The sequence below is a fragment of the Passer domesticus genome, chromosome 12 (genome assembly GCF_036417665.1).
Source record: "Passer domesticus isolate bPasDom1 chromosome 12, bPasDom1.hap1, whole genome shotgun sequence".
Taxonomy (NCBI): Eukaryota; Metazoa; Chordata; class Aves; order Passeriformes; family Passeridae; genus Passer; species Passer domesticus.
The window spans coordinates 14,148,927-14,165,137 of NC_087485.1; the positions used below are offsets into that span (position 1 = coordinate 14,148,927).

General features: G+C 42.1%; 1 long non-coding RNA gene across 1 annotated transcript; it reads right to left on the reverse strand.

The window, feature by feature from the left end:
* Nucleotides 1–5,609: 5,609 nt before the first annotated feature.
* LOC135279306 (uncharacterized) lies at nucleotides 5,610–14,996 on the reverse strand. Its single transcript, XR_010346597.1, has 3 exons — nucleotides 14,977–14,996; nucleotides 8,481–8,559; nucleotides 5,610–5,995 (listed from the first exon to the last, which is right to left on the reverse strand). It is a non-coding gene; the product is annotated as an uncharacterized LOC135279306 (long non-coding RNA).
* Nucleotides 14,997–16,211: the final 1,215 nt, after the last annotated feature.

The window sequence follows — 16,211 nt, forward strand, 5'->3', positions numbered from 1 at the left end:
AAAATGGCTCCTTGTGTCTGGTTCTATATGGAAATCAACGAGGTAGAGCAAATTCGTTGCTAACCTGCAGCTTATAGAATATTGCATTTATTGGGAAGTCTTAAATCCTAAACCTGCTGTTATATACCCATTTATGGAGCAAACACCTAATGCTCTTCTATTGGTTTAATGTACTATTTGCTTAATGGACCATTGACACAATCATTTGATATAGATTCCAGTCATACTATGTTACCAAGCCATGATATATTAATATAGCCCCATATTAATGGTGGAGGGCAAGCATGTTATATTATTATCCATGACCAATTAGCTTCTGGCTATCTTAGGGACACACTCCTCTAGGTGTTAGTCTTTATGGGCCTGATTTTAAGAAGTCTGAGCATTCCTAGCTTCCACTGAAGTGAATTGTGTTTCCTGATGGATCCGTATTTCCAGGTTACTCAGAGCCCCCTGACACAACCTGTGGGCACGTCCCTGTAACTGTATATTTCCACTTGCAGTTGGAGATGTTAAAGTTCTTTTACTGTTAATGGTTTTCTTCTGTTTTTACTCAATGAATAATCAAATAATGCTTTTCTTTCCCTTTTTCTCTTTCTTCTCAATCAATCAAAATATGTCTATAAGGTCAGAAGGAATTGTTTATGCCAGGAAAGCATGTGCTGCTCCAGGCTGAGAGCAAAGTGCCTGGAAAGCTGCCTGTGGAAAAAGCCCTTGGGGTGCTGGAAAAAGCCCTTGGGGTGCTAGTTGGCAGCAGCTGAACATGAGCCAGGTGGGCACCCAGGCCAATGGCACCTGGCCTGCACCTGTGGCCAGCAGGACAGGGCAGAGATGGTCCCCCTGAGCACAAGCATCATGAGGAGCAGCCTGGAGAAAAGGAACCTTGGGGGGACCTGGTTGCTCTCCCTGACAGCAGGGTGCAGCCAGGTGGGCTCTGCTCCTGGGGAACAAGTGAAACACAAGAGGAAAGGGCCTCAGGCTGTGCCAGGAGAGTGTTCAGTTGGATATTGGGAAAGATTTCTTCACTGCAAGGGTGGTCAGGCACTGGAGCAGGCTGCCCAGGGCAGTGCCACCCCTGGGTGGGTTTAAAGGACGGGTGGATGTGGCACTAAGGGCCATGGTTTAGTGTGGGCTCCTTAGCACTGGGTTAATGGTTGGACTCGATATTAAAGGTCCTTTCTAACTTCAATAATTGTGTGACTGGGTGATTAATACAGATACATTTAGTTGCTCACAAATAGGATTATTGTGCTGCAGTTATGATAGCTAGTGCAGAGCTGTACAGCAGCAAATATGATCTCTTCTGTCTTTCACCCCCCTCATGCTCAGATTATTAATAACAATATGAAAATACGAGGGACCAGCATGCAGATTCTGCTCTTTGTGGGGTGCCTGCAAAATTAAGTGATCATTATAAATAGGAGGCAAAATTGGCATTTTATCTGTCTCATACGCTGTAATTAAGTAGCTGATTTCTTCCTGATGTGGCAGCAACAGTGGCTACGGAGAGAAGGAGAAAGGGTAATAGTTTTTCCAGTAATTTCTGTGAGGCTGCCTTATACAGGAAAATAAAGATATAAAGCACAGGTGACAAGGGAACAGAAGAGTTAGTGATAAAAGGACTAAAATAAGAGGTTTGATTTACACAGATTGAAAAGGATGTAGAAATGTTTGAGTGGACGAAAACAGGGTGGAACAGTCTGGGTTCCTGGAGCACTGGAGGCAGTGTGTGTGAGCCAGAGGAAGAGCAGTGCTGGAGGGGAGAAACAATGAACTTGAATGCATGAGTTCATCCAACTGTTTAGGAGTCAGTAGTTTTAATATTCTGGACTGGTTTTAACATTAAAATCCAACTTAAAAAAAAAAAAAAGGAACAGGCTTCTTAAAGAAAAGCAGGCAAATTTTCTTGGTTGTTGCTGAAGAATTACCAGAGAAACCACCATCCTGTCCATCTCACCTGCTCTGATGGTGATGCTTAGAGGGAGCACAGGCTGCTCTGCATAGCAGTCCCACCCTTAGAGTGATGAGAGGCAGCTCCTGGGAGTGCTTCCTGCAGTGTAAAGGCTGTGCTATGTTCCCTGCTAAAATCCTGGCTGTTTTCCTTAGGGTATCATGGGGACTTGTAGGAGCATCTTTAGGAGAGACTCTGCTGAGCATCTTGGGTTGTGTACTTGAGTCATGTGTAGATGTACATATTTCACGCTTGCTAACTCAGAGTGCTATTCATGCTGTGCACTGGATAATGTAAAATCATGTAGAAAGTGTAATGTGGGAGAATATAATTAAAACTATATGATGTGGTTGCACCAAATAACTTAATTGAGTTCTTGAAGGAAACCAGTTTTTTGTTTTCCCAGTTTTTAGCTTTTCATATTTGTTTCTTTTTGTAGCACTGCCATTTTCTTAATGTTGGTGTTTGTAAACAACTTTAAAGCTCCTTAGATGGAGGAAGTTTCCGCTCCCTTCCTTTCCAAGCTGTTCTGTGTGCAGAACGTTGGAGGAAAATGTGTCAGGCAGGATCTGAGGGCCTGAGAGGTGAAGCTGCTGCAGCTTCATGCTCATGTCCAACCAGCAGCAAGGCTGAAGATATATTTACAGTAGGTAAATGCATGTGCCACAAAGAGATATACAGCTAGATAGAGATGTGTGTATATGCACAGAGAGCTGGGGATACAGAGCAGGCAGGTACAGAGTGCTCACACAAATGCACACACCACTGAGAGCTCCTTCCTGCCCTCCTCTCTGGTTGTATGATATTCTTTATTCTGTGCATAATCAAATAAGACATAGATACACATATGGTGCAACCTACAGCAGCAGTGCCCAGACACCCAGGCTGGCTGGAGCCCTGCCTGCCACCCTCCTCCTGTGCCCTGCGGGCTCGTGATGGGCTGCTGGGTTTGTGATGGGCTGATGCTGGCTTGCAGGAGCCAGGAGGGCTGCCCGTGGCTGTGGTGCTCCCCTGCCGGGGCTGGCTGGGGCTGCCTGTCCCCGGTGCTGTCCCTTTTACTGCCCAGCATGGCTGGAATCTCCTCTCTTCTCCCTGCCCCCTTTGGTGGGCCTTACCTGGACTGCTCCTCCTGGACCTGCTGTGGGATGCAGCAAAGACAGCTCAGGGCTCTCTCCAGAAAGTCCCTGCAGAGTCTGGGGGAGGAAAAAGTGTGTACAGGAATAATCCCGCTTGAACTTGGACAACTGGCAGCCATATGTGTAAGCAAACAAAGTTTTACTGCTTCTCTAAAAGAGATAGTTTTAAAAGCTTTATTTTCTTGCCAGTTGGCTAAGAAGCGAGCAAGGAACAATAGATTCAAGCTGAAATAATTTGCATTTATGATGAAGACAAGGAATATCTACCTTGCATTTTCCTAAAAAAGAAAAATTAAACCCCATTTTTAATTAACTGATAAACTATTAATCAAATTTTTGCAATGTTAGGTGACACATTATTCATTTAGATAGAATGACTGTGAACTTAAACTAATCAAATCTGATTTGCCCACATATGCTTGATTGAAATACATTTTAACTAGCATATACAAAGAGAAAATCTTGGATTTCTTACCTAATCTTCAGAGTATACTGCTGAGTTAATAAGGGCAGTTTTTTTTAAATGAGACCACCATTTCTTAATCTGCATATCAAAATCAAGAGCAACTTAATTGCAAAACACATATTCCTGAAATCTAATCATTATACTGCTTTAGGGTATTTTATTGAAGCATGTTAAATTATGGACAGAATATTAATGATGAAGCTAATCAAACCCAATTAGTCACTTCTAACAATAGTCACATAAATATACAAGTCAGGTACTAAAGTACTGTAGGTATGGTTTTAAGGTTTTTTTTTTAATATAAAATTTATGTGGTATATATGAATTATATACTCGTTATTTTTAATCTAAAAATCTAGGACAAGTCATTTCAAAGAAAGCGTGATGTGCCAGAAGACAAAGGGACTTGTCCCTCAGCATTGGAAGTGACAGGGCTGGTGTGTGGGTACCTGAAGGCTGAGGGGCACGGGGTGCAGAGCAGAGCAGAGCAGAGCGGTGGCAGCCGGACGCGCACGTGCAGATCCTCTGTGCCCAGGCTCAGACTGCCCCTCTGCCAGCCTCGCCTCTGTGCTCAGCCCGAGCCCTGCAGCATCTGCGTATGCTGCTGCAATAATTGTACTATATAACAATTACGGACGTATTGTGTCTGCATTAAAAATCAGCCTCTTCCTTTAAGCCCGGCGTCTCGTAGAGATTTAAGCACGGTGCTTATCTTCGTGCTGATTCGTTTATGTGTGCTTTGATATTGATATTTTGGGTGGCTTTCAGTTTGTTTCAGCCTCCTACTTGCTAATTATGAGAGGGCAGTTGTCATCTTACTTTAGGTCTATCTATTCCATCAGAAAATTCACACAATGCAGGGGTCACAGATGACCTTCTACTGATGTATCTTTTGAAAGATGATGTGTTTTCAAAATCCTTTTAAATTGCAACTCTTACAGTTTCCATAATTATTCAGGTCACATAAAAGAATGACTTAGCATATTTATAACCCCTCTTTGCACTTTCAGATTTAAGGACATGTATTTTCTAATTTGTAATCATCTAATTTTTAAAAGGGGTATCCATAAATAATAGGTATGGTTTTAGTGCCAGACAGGGAAGCCCTGACAGGATTTGTGATACCGTGGGTGCCAGTGGCTGTGCTGTGTCAGGGAACTGAGCAGCTTTTTCCTCCTACAAGCCATGATTACCAGTGCTCAGGCACGTCCCTGCAGGGCTGGCCAGGGCTCTGGGGAGCCTCCCCTGCCAGATTTCATGGAAATGGGTCCCCAGTGATGAGCAAGGAGAGCTGCTGCCACAGGCAGGGAAGCAGGAAGGGGACAGCAAGGCTTTCACAGGGAGCTGCTGGCTGTAGCTCCAGGGGCTGGGCCACCACTGGGCACCAGCAAGGGCAGGGATGGATTTGTGGAACCATCACAACCTCAGGTGGCTGTGGAGGGGACACGTGGCACACACGTGGCTGTGCCACCCTGAGCTCCTGGAGGGGTGGCTGAGGCACAGCTCTTGGGGGATGCCACATGGGCCACCAGAGGTGAAATTCACTTTTCCACACTGCCTCCTTCTTTAATAATGAGATCATACACAGGTGCTTATGCTAGAAACCAAGCAAAGCATGCTGGCTCTTGTGTTCAGAAAATAGCTGTGTGTCAGAGGTCTGGGCAGGCCCTTCAGAAGGTGCTGGGAGGGGAGCAGCCCCTGTCCATCCACGACTGCTGGCAGCAATCAAGGGCCAGCCCTTGCAAACGTCTGCAATGACACTGGGATCTGCAAAGGGTTTCCTCAAATCAGTGCAAGATTAGTTGAAATCTACTTCTATGAAAAGAAAATACTTCAGTAAAATAAAAGCTGCTGTTAAAAGAAGCACCGGAGCTTTGGCTTTAGATAAGATTTACATTTTACCTGCCATGCAAGTACAAATTGATTTGTCATAAATAGAGCTCATGTCCACAAAAACAGGCTAAGGGACCAAGGGCTATCTGAGCTGATACATGCTTATGTGCCTTTTAATGTGAGTATACAGCTTTTTCCAAAAGGAATCAAAAGCTTCTGGCAAGTTTGAAAAGGGAGATGACTGATACTGTATTGTAAATAGGGAAATTAAGACTTCCTCTACTCCTTCATAAACTCTTCTGGAAAGCTGCCTATGCTCTAAAGGCCGCAGGCTGTTTTATTCTATCTTTCATTATAAAAAGAAGATTGAGAAGTGACTCAATTATAATGTATAAGCACCTTCATGGGAAGAAAATACAGGGTACCATGGAGCTTTTTCAGCTAGCAGGGAAATGTGTCAGAACAACCAATGTCTGCAGACTGAAGGGGAAACTGGAAATAAAGCTGCTGTTTCCAAGTGCCTGCTGGAACTCTGCTGGGTTTCATGATGGGTTCTGCATGTCTTGGTAGTCTTCAGAATATCACGAGGTGTCTCTGAACATTTAGTTCCTGTAGAAGAACATAATTTGATGATGGCTAAACATCATTTACTCATGTAGAAGCTGTTAATCAAAGTCTAAAGTATTAAACTTAATGCAAACCTATTTGGGTGGTTTAGGAGCTGTGCAAATTAAGGTAGCTGATCTATTATTCCTGTCTTGCCTTGACATAACCAGACCTAGCCACTGTACTTCCTTGTCCATCATAATTGAGCTTCAAGAGATACTTGGTGTTGTCTTGTGGGTGCAAGAGGAAATTACTGGTTCCTTGTTTTTTTCTCACATTTCAGTTGCATAACAAACCATCATCCCAACCAAAAGAACACTTGCAAGTAAAGAATCCAGTATTTATTTCCTCTCATTCACATAATATCTGGTTGCTCCTGTTGCTACATTAAGAATTAGTTCTCTCCAAAGTCCGAGTTGGTGCAATACTCCAAATGCACTGCAGCTGTGTGTACTTCAGCCTGGCCCGTGCCCAGGGGACAGTGACTGTCTGTGCAACCCCTTGGACAAGGGCATGCCTGTCTCACACAGGCAGCTGAGTGTCTGGGGGTGCTGAACACGTGGCAGGGAGAAAATCGGGTCACAGTGTATGGAATCTGGGGGAAGACCCGCTCCAAACATAGTGTTTTATAAGAATAAATGGGAAACTGCAAATTAGTTAAAGCTTATCGGCTGGCTGGTTATTGCATCATGCCTCCAGTGAAAAAACAAAAATCCTCTGCTCCAGCTAAACTGCTTCAGCATGGCTCGAGTACAGCTTCACTCCCACTGTGTGACTCTTTGGACCCAGCAAGCTGCATATAGTGGTATTTGAATTCATCAGTGTTTCAAAAGAACATTAAAATTTAACAAGTACATTTAACTAAAAAATCTATATCTAAATAGCATGGAGGTAGTGATAAAAAGGAGGTAATTCAGGCCAAGATATTGCATTAACTTCCCCGTGAAAGGACCTTTCAGACAGCGTGGAGCCGGGTGGAAGTCACTGAACTAATGCCAGTTTCTTTACTCAGAGCCCAAGGAGCCTGTGCCTTGGTTCAGAGGGGTGTCAGTTTCTGGTTTTTTTGAGAGAAGTATAAAAATACCCACACAAAAAACCAAAACATCCTAAAAAAAAAAAAAAAAAAAAAAAAAAAAGAAAACCAAACTTGCAAAGAAAAACCCCCAATTTTTAGGGGGTTTTCTTTGCTAGTTCTACAAAGCTATTTTGCTTATCAGAATCATCTTTCTGGAAAGCTTTCCTCCCAGACAGATTCATGGAAACAGGGCAAGAGCATGGCCAATCCCTGTATTACTCCAACCTTACCAGTGACTTTATTAAAGTTAGTATCTATCTCTGTAATTACTGAATTTTGTTTCTCTTAGCTGAGGTGAAAGTTCTGATATAGTAGAAGAAATGTGAATTCCATATGACTTTGCATGATGCCTGAAACTGTCTACTGCAACAACATGGACAAGGTCTGTCCTTTGCTACCTTCTTCCCACATCATGCTGCAACACCTTCAAAGTGCTAAAGGAACAAAGCCCAGACCCCTTGAATTCATTCAATCATGGATCAAATTAAAGTGCTTACACAATATTGTAGAGTACTCTGCAAATACTGAGTCACCACAGTGAGTTGTCAGTTCTCCTATAAAAATTACTGAAAATCATTATTGTGTGATTTATTTCCCTGGCAGTTTATCTAAAAATAAAAATCGGACCCAGATTTCCTCAAAGCCTCTAAGTCTCAGCTGTTTCAAAACTGAAAGTTAATAGTGAAAGCTGTTGCCTGACAGTTTTAAATCCCTTTTCCTATGTGAGCTGGGGGTATGAGGCATTAGGAGCTCCCAGGGCTGCAGGGGGGTGGGAGCTGTGAGCATGGCCATGTGCACAGACCATTCCTCCCCAGAAGTTCTGCACTGTGTGCTTCCCCCTTCAGCTCAGAAAACTGTGGCAGAATTGCAGGTTGAGGTATTGTAGAGGAAGTCTTCTACTGTGAGACTCTCCTGCTTGATCTCTGGATGACAGGAGGTTAATTGGGAGGCTTGGCTATAAAGAAAGGCTGGAGAAGGTTTGTGGCTGCTTGGCATGCTGCTGTTTATTACAGATGTGTGATGAATGACACTTCCTCTTTCTGAGAGCTGGGAGTTGCCAGATGTTTGCACCCCAGTTTCCAGACTCTGTAGGTCAGAGCAGGGCTGGTTGGGCTGTAAAGGTTTGTGTGTGCTCTCTTTTGGGGACATATGGGTTAAAGCAGACTCTCAGAATAAAAGCCTGACTCCATTGAAATGAGTGGCAAAACTCCCATTCACTCTGGATTGTCAAAATGATCTGTAGAGCCCCCTAAGATTTGTGTTCTGTTAATAATTATTACTTGTACATAAAAGTAAACTTCTATATTTAAAACTTATAACTTGGCAACCACGGAATGCACATGTCTATAATGAATAACCATGTGAGCCTATTACTTCAGCTCTCTTCCATTCTCGTCCTTTTCTATATTTTACCTGCTATTCATCTGTCCAAATTTCAGACTGTAAGGTCTTCTGGGCAGGGACCATTTTTTTTTCTGCTGGCAAAGTGGCTCTGTGTCAAACAAGGCAAGTATTTTAAATCAGGGGAAACAAATGTTCCTGCATTTGACAGTTTCTGAACATGAATGCAAGTGATCAGGCATGCGTGTCTAGAGATGTGCTTTCTCCATACACATATTGTTTCCTTTTAAAGACATCTGCATCTGCTGAATTCAGTCCAGAATTTGGCCTGTAAGTTTACCATTATTATGCCTCAATTCAGCAAAGCGTGACTGTAGGGAGACTTAAAATTAAGTATACATGTAAGTGCTTTGTTGGATGGAGGCCTCTAAGACTTTGTGCATTTATGCTCTTGTAATTTTAAAATGAAACATATTATTCAAAGTCTTCAGTTCTTTATGCTGTCACTTCCTCACTTATTTTGATTTATTTTATATATATATATATACACATCTCCTAAATTCTAGAGATTTTGAAAGCAAATAAATTCAAAATACATTGAAATCAAATACAAAAGTAGTATCTGCTCTTAACTGAGCTACACTAATGTCTTCGGTTCACCAGCATCACTTTTATGCCTTAGCAGCAACTTCCCTATCAAGGCTGTCTCATGTCAAAACCTTGGTTTTTAGCCAAGAGCAAACATGTCTGGCCCAAAGTGCAGGGCTCTTTATGGACAAGCAGCCCTAACATCTTTGTTCCCAAGAATGGCAAATATTGCTGCATCTTCTTTTTGCTGAGCTGCCGCCCTCTTGTTGAGGGGGTGTTCAGAAGTGCTGCCCTTCCAGTCCTGCCACCATGGGTGATGATGTTTTGGACTTGCTTTTGGGCCAGCTATAATTTTCCATGCAAATTTTAAACCACAGGGATGCCACTCAAGGATGCCTGCTAGCTGTTGCTGTGGCAGAATGGACCAGGTTTGCATGGAGATGAAAACAGAACTGAGATGGGATAGGCAGGCAGGATCTTCTGTGTAATGGAGCCCAATAAATGCCAGTAAACAGACACCAGTATAAGGCTCTTCATGTAAATTGATATGGAGCCCAGTTCAGGTAATTAAAACACTTTGAATGTCTCTCCTCTCAATGAGGTCAATTACATTTGATATGCCAAAGGATATGGAAAAACCCACTTGTCTTTAGCATAGGAGTCTAATAAATCCTAATTAGTTGTGTTTTATAAAATTGGTATTATTTGTACATGTGTCCTGACAACACAGACTGCATCTTTTGGAAGCATTCCCCTCTTTGGGGCTCACTGTTGCTTGCCTTAAATGTTGGGGTCATCTTACTGATGTTTGCTAAAATACTTGTAGTTTACATCACTCCACGGAAAATATGTACTTCAAGTCTTTTATTCTTTTTTCTTTCTCTCAATAATGATCATAAACATCTCGTGGAGATCTTCAGGGGTCAGAAAATATGAAGTCAACTGACTTTGTTGCATTTCCTTTGCTATAAATGCTCTGTGAGTTCAACAAGAAGTGGAGTTACACCGCTGAGCCTGCAGACCTCCATTTGAAGTGCCACCTGCAGTGGTGGTTTATGAGATGAGGCTTGCTCTCCTAGAAGTTATAATGAGACCACCCAGCCCCGATTGCATATGCCATGGATTAGAATTCAGATGGTAATAATTTCTCACTATTACCAAGGCCAGATTTGATCTGGTTATGCAAAAAGAGTTCCAGTCGTGCTGTGACTCTCCTCAGTCTACAGCTTCCAGAGAAACTCCCTCTTAGGCAAGTTGATGATTTTTTGTCTCTTGAGGAGAGTCCTGGATCATGAAGTTACTTTCCCTGAAGCCACAAGGACTGTGTCCATAATTGGGATTACATGCTTAAGAAAGGACTTGCAGGAATGAATTGTAGGAATTAATTGTAATATGCTTTTGGTTTGTAGCAGCAGAAGTAGAGGACCATGGTTGCTGGCTTCCTTCGGTTTGTCATATTCCCATCCCAGTTGTTTTGTTAAAAATCAATATAATGCTCAATATCATTTGCAATTTTACTGAAAAGAATTAAACAGAATTTGAAGGATATCTGGAAACCAAAGGTGCCTTTAGCCACAAATTGCAGTGGTTTAAAGTAGAAAAAATGCCAAGAAACAAAACAAAAGGTGAAATGAAAGGGAAGTTGAATGATAGCGAAACAGGTTTAAGCTTGTCAGGGAAATGCCCTGTTTTAATATGAGTACATTTGTTAAAGTGTATAAATAAATATATGTAAATATATGTAAATAGTTCCCTGAAGTGAATAAGAAATTACAATTAAAAGGATAGACAAAGTTATTAATTGAAAGTAATGATAAACCCAACCTTTGTAGTTACAAGCTTTACTTCAGTCACAGAAACTCAGGCAAAAAATTTGAGAAGCAGTTTAGGGCTTCTGTGCTGGCTTGCTACACTGTAGAGACAAGAACCCAATTATTTGGATATGCTCCTTGATCACTTGGAAAGAAGGCAGTGGGAATGCCCACTTAGCAGGTACTCCTCCTACAAACTGGAAACCAGAGGAAGGGTTTTCTGAGACATTAACAGCATCAAACTGGCTGCCTGTGCTACAGCAAAAAATAATGGTGTATAACCTGCCCTTGATCAATAACGGGCAGAAAAACATACCCAGTAAAGAGTATTTAACAAGGCCACTTCTGGTTGAGAATTCTCTCTGGCTCTGGCCCAGCTGGCTTGTGCTGGTCCTGATGCAAGACCTGTATTAAACACACTGTCGTGGGCCAAGGTTTTAGCTTGCAAAAGTGCAGGCTTTGCTTTCACACACGCTTTGTGCTACCAGCTTTGGTTTGTGTGTGCTTGTTTGACAGTTGCTGTATCGAAGAGAGTTAGTGACCCAAACATCAGAAAATAAGTCGTGCATTTGTGGTGTGGGAGACCTCTGAATCTGCCCCTTGAGTCTGCACGAGGGTTGCTCTCACACTGCCACCCTCATCACCACCTTAGCACAAGGGAGTAAATAGCTTGTGAGAAAGACAGACATCCTTAATGTCATAATCTTCCTGTTAATGGAAACATGCCTTTGGTACTGTCTGTTTAACAAGCTAAAAGAATAAATTTCACAATATCCCTCATACAAACCTCAGAACCTGATTCTCCTTCACTACTGCAGGTATAAATCACCACTGAAGTCAACAGAGTTATTTCAGCTTTAATTCTGGGACATATGAGAGGAGATTGAGGCCCTTAAGGTATTTGGTATCTAGGCTATCTTTACTGATACACTGCCATGATCAGAAAGCTCTCCTCCTTTACAGGGAAAAGATGAGGGGAAAAAGCAAAGTGACACTAATCTTTTCCGAGTCAGGCTTTCCTCTTGGGTGTGACTACATGCAGAAAAGCAGGGATTTCCAGGTGATACTAATCAAAGATGGCAGAAGCAACTACAAAGCATACAAATAAAGCATCCAAGTTTCATGTACCAAACCAACCATGACAGTACTCACAGAACAGCAGCTAGACTACAGTCAGCTGTGTCGCTGCGAGGGGCCCAGAACTTTACTGCATGACAGTAACACGAAAACAAGCTATGCTGTTATTATTAGCAAACTCATAATAAGGTTAAAGCATAATGAATGCTAATAGTTGGTTATCCTGCCTTATATATATTTTGCATAGATGCCTTTTTTATCAGGAGAAATGAAATTTCTGCAGATGGTCTCACCAGACAGCTTACAGTTTGTTCCAGCTTTTTTTTTTTAACTAGCCACTCATAGATGTGTGTGGTAATATGTGTGTCTGCATAGGTATGGGCTATTTCTGACAATTTTCTGTATCCTGACTGAATCCAATACACACATCCAGACTCCTCTTCATCAGTACCAATGTGGAAGCAAAACACACTGTATTGATGGATTTCAGGATCCAGTAGCTTCAAGCAGAAAACCAGGTCACTTCTTCCTGCAAAGACAAATTAACATCAACCTGCTTAATACTTAACCCTGTCCAAAAACTGAACTTGAGGGAACATCTGTTTGATAGTTCTCAGATATCAGAATGTTAAACATGGGATACTTGTGTGGATGGATAGCAAGGGTGAGGTTAAGTTGGTGACACAGAGAACATAAATATTTAGCTGTCACCTAGTGCCCCATAACTTACATTTCAAGCATGAGTTAAAGCACTTAAGTATGTAACCAAAAAAAGAGTAGCATCTTGGTGTCATCCCAAAAGCCTCTCACCTTTCTCTAATGAGGAAAGACAGGAGAGAGGAACATGCTAATGTCAGCACCATGATGTTTCAGAACAACAACCAAATAAGAACCTTACTTATTCTATGTCTGGACAATGAAAGGTGTCTTGTAGTTTGACTCCATTGTCATTATCTGAACAAAAAACACTGGCTGTTTCAGGCTGATTAAACTGAGGGAGGTGCAGGCTTTGACCACGGTTCTGCAAGCATTGCAGAACTTCACTCCTCCAAGCACCTCCAGTGGAACTGGGTTGCCTTCCTGATTTACCAAAAGAGGGGGACTCATGGCCATATTTTTTTTCAACAGGAAGGCCCAAAAGGACTTATCTACAACATAAAGAACATTCATTAGAAAATATTAATAGTGGTTTTGTTCAGAATAAAACTTTTGGATAGAAAAAAATATTCAGTTATTGCTGGCAGAGTGGAGACAGTTATTCTTAAATATTTGCTGGGGCACTTATACTCCTGGCAAATCACAGCAACAAGGAAAGGCTTTTAATCTTTCACAGGAATTTAAGAATCACTGAAAGTTCATAATAAGCATGCAGGGTGGATGTTGCAGCCAGAATTATATATACAATCCTAAGATGGACTTGGTCTTATGGCATTTTGATAATGAGTTAGCTTTAACGAAAGGATACTAGTCTGGGTTTTTTCCCCAACTGTTCCAGCACGTGCTTTTCATGACATAAAACTGAGCATGAAATTTCCCTTCAGCAGATCAGGGAGCCTGCTCATGGCCAGGAGAGTTCATTCACTGTTCCTGTTCTCACACTGTCTCCATGTGCTGACAACAGTGGTGGTCACATCTCTGACCACATGGGTCACATCTTGTTTTCCAAAGATGTATTCCTCTCACGGGAGCTCTGTCTCAGGATAACTTTTCCTCCCATTTGATAACAACGAGCTCTTTCTTGTTGCTTTTCCCCTGTACCCAGTTTCCAGCCAATCCCCACACAACTGTTGTTCTTAGCGCAGCTCTGCATGTACTTGCACACACACGTGAGCTCCAACATTCTTAGCCCTCTTGTCTTCATCCACAACTTTTTGTTGCAATCCATGTTTTTAGATCCAAGGCTCTGGTTTTGTAAAATAGAGGGGTCATGGATTCAGCTTTGTTTCTCTCTGCAGAAAGACTGGCTGGGGCATTTTCTCCTGTGTCTCCTTTCTGTCCTCTGCTTGTTTTCCTCCTCCCTGGTGACTGCTGTCCTTGCAGAGTGGTGGTGAATGACTTTGAATGAGTATGGGAGAAGGCACAGACTTCTTTGACAAAGGAGGATGTCTTTAAGCTAGAGACCTGGTGTGAGGTTTTCTGCTGCCAACTTAACTTGACCTCTCCAAGACTTTGCTTCTAATCCACTGCTCTCACAGGTACAGGTGACCTGTTCATATCAGAACTGAAAACATGACCCTGATTTCTCATTTTAAAAGTTCATCCAATCTGGCCAGCTTGGTGTTTGGAAGAAGCTCTGCCAGCAGCCCTGTCTTCAGCTCCAGTACGGGCATGTCTGCTGAGCCCTAAGCCAGACACTTGGAAGAGAACACGTAAGCTTTGCTTATTTGCCTTTCCCTCACTTAATTACAGAGAGTCCTCCAGAGTTTTCTCCAAGGTTTTATGAAAATCATCTGGTAGAGCATCTAAAGATTTAATGTTGTAAACAAGTAAACAAAAATCTTCAGCTTAGAAGGCCGAATTTCAATTTGATTTATTTTATAATCTATAGAGTTTCACTGGTGACAGTGGTTTTGTACAGGTTATAAGTGCAAAAGAATGTGAGAAAGGCTTCATGCTCATCTTTGGCAAATGCTGTATCCCATCTGTTTGTCACTATTAGAACATTTCTTCATTGGCAGATGAAAAACAAAATGTACAAAAGGATGCCATAAACTATTCCATACTATCATCAGTACAACCCAACGCAAGCAGTCATTACTCTGATAATGATGTAGCCTCTCACTTTGGAACTGTCACAGGCCTTCAACCCAACACATTCGGTGACTAAATGGACTACTCAAGGCACAGGGAACAGTGAAGTCTTTGGAAAAGGAACCAAGAGAAACGATTGCATGTCTTTACAATCTATTTAGAATATAGTGTCTTGTGACACAGAATTCCTACTTTGTGGCTCCTCTTGTTACTTAAGGGATTTTATGTCAGGCAAAAAATTAAAATCTCAAATAAGATACTGTATCTTTATATTGTACATCTGTTTTATTTTCCCATCTAGTTGAGTTGAAATGAAATCAACCAGAACATTTAAAAATTACCTGTATTTATACTATCTCCTCTGTGAGCCCTGAAGTTCCAAAGAGGTTCTGAGCAAGCTTAAAAGCAATTACCTACAATGGGCATTTAGAAGGACTGTGAGATTTGTATAACCTGTTTAAACCTGAGATATCCTTTTGCTGGTGGGCTGTTTTCTGATGACAATAAATAGATGTCTCTTGTCCGTTTAAAGGATCCAGAATCCCTCCCTCAGTGACAAACATGTGCCAGAGATTTTAGCTAACTTTCAATTATTCTTGAAGATTATGGATGTAGTTATTTCAAAAACCAAACTACCCAGCTGCAGTTGCAAATTTTTATTTGCAATATTGGAAGCTGTATTAAAGTCTGGCTAAAAGCTAACTTCCAGCTTGAGTAACCATGCTTTGAAAATTGTTTCTAAATTCCTCATCTGTAGAGCTTTAGCAAGCTCTTCAAGGGGGATGGGAACATGGATTTACAAAAGTGCACAGCAAATACTGTGTCATGTGTATAACACAAACAGTTGTTTTGTGGTGTGCACAGGGTTAGTTCTGCTCATGGAAAGGAAATGTCGATTCTTAGGTAGGAGAAGGAAATCCTCGATCTAAATGTAGGCATCCTTTGTACCTCCATCTTATGACAGTAACTCTGTGGGGGAGACAATATGAGCCCCTCAATTCTACCAGCAAACATGAAACAACACAAAACCTCATTCACTCAAGGGAAAGGTTGAGCACTAAATGCAAGGTCTGTGACTGAACATGGCTCTGTGGTGTTTGGAGTGTACAAGTTGATGCTAGCGTGGCATCAAGCACCACGAGAAGCTGCTCAGGCCTTCAGCAGTGCTGCCACCCAGCACGGTGTTAAAGCATGGCTCCCTTCCAGCACCAGTGTGTAATGCCAGAAGTGCCTGATGGCATCCACAGAGCTGGCTGGTGAATTTACTGCACATAAATTACCTGTGGTATTCCAAGGGTGGCTGTACACCACTTGCTTCCCATGCAGGGAGTTTTCCATGTAGGCAAGTCTGAGTGCTGCTGTAGCACTCGGACTTGCCTATGAGATTTTAGTGAGTATTTTGCAATCTGCCAAGTCATGGCAGCCCACTGTAGAAAAGGACAAGGCATAATGGGTAAAAATTGAAAGAGGGGAAATTTAAGTTAGATATTGGGGAGAAATTCTTTCACGTGAGGGTGGTGAGGCCCTGGCACAGGCTGCCCATAGATGCTGTGGATAACCCAAAAGTGTTCAAGGC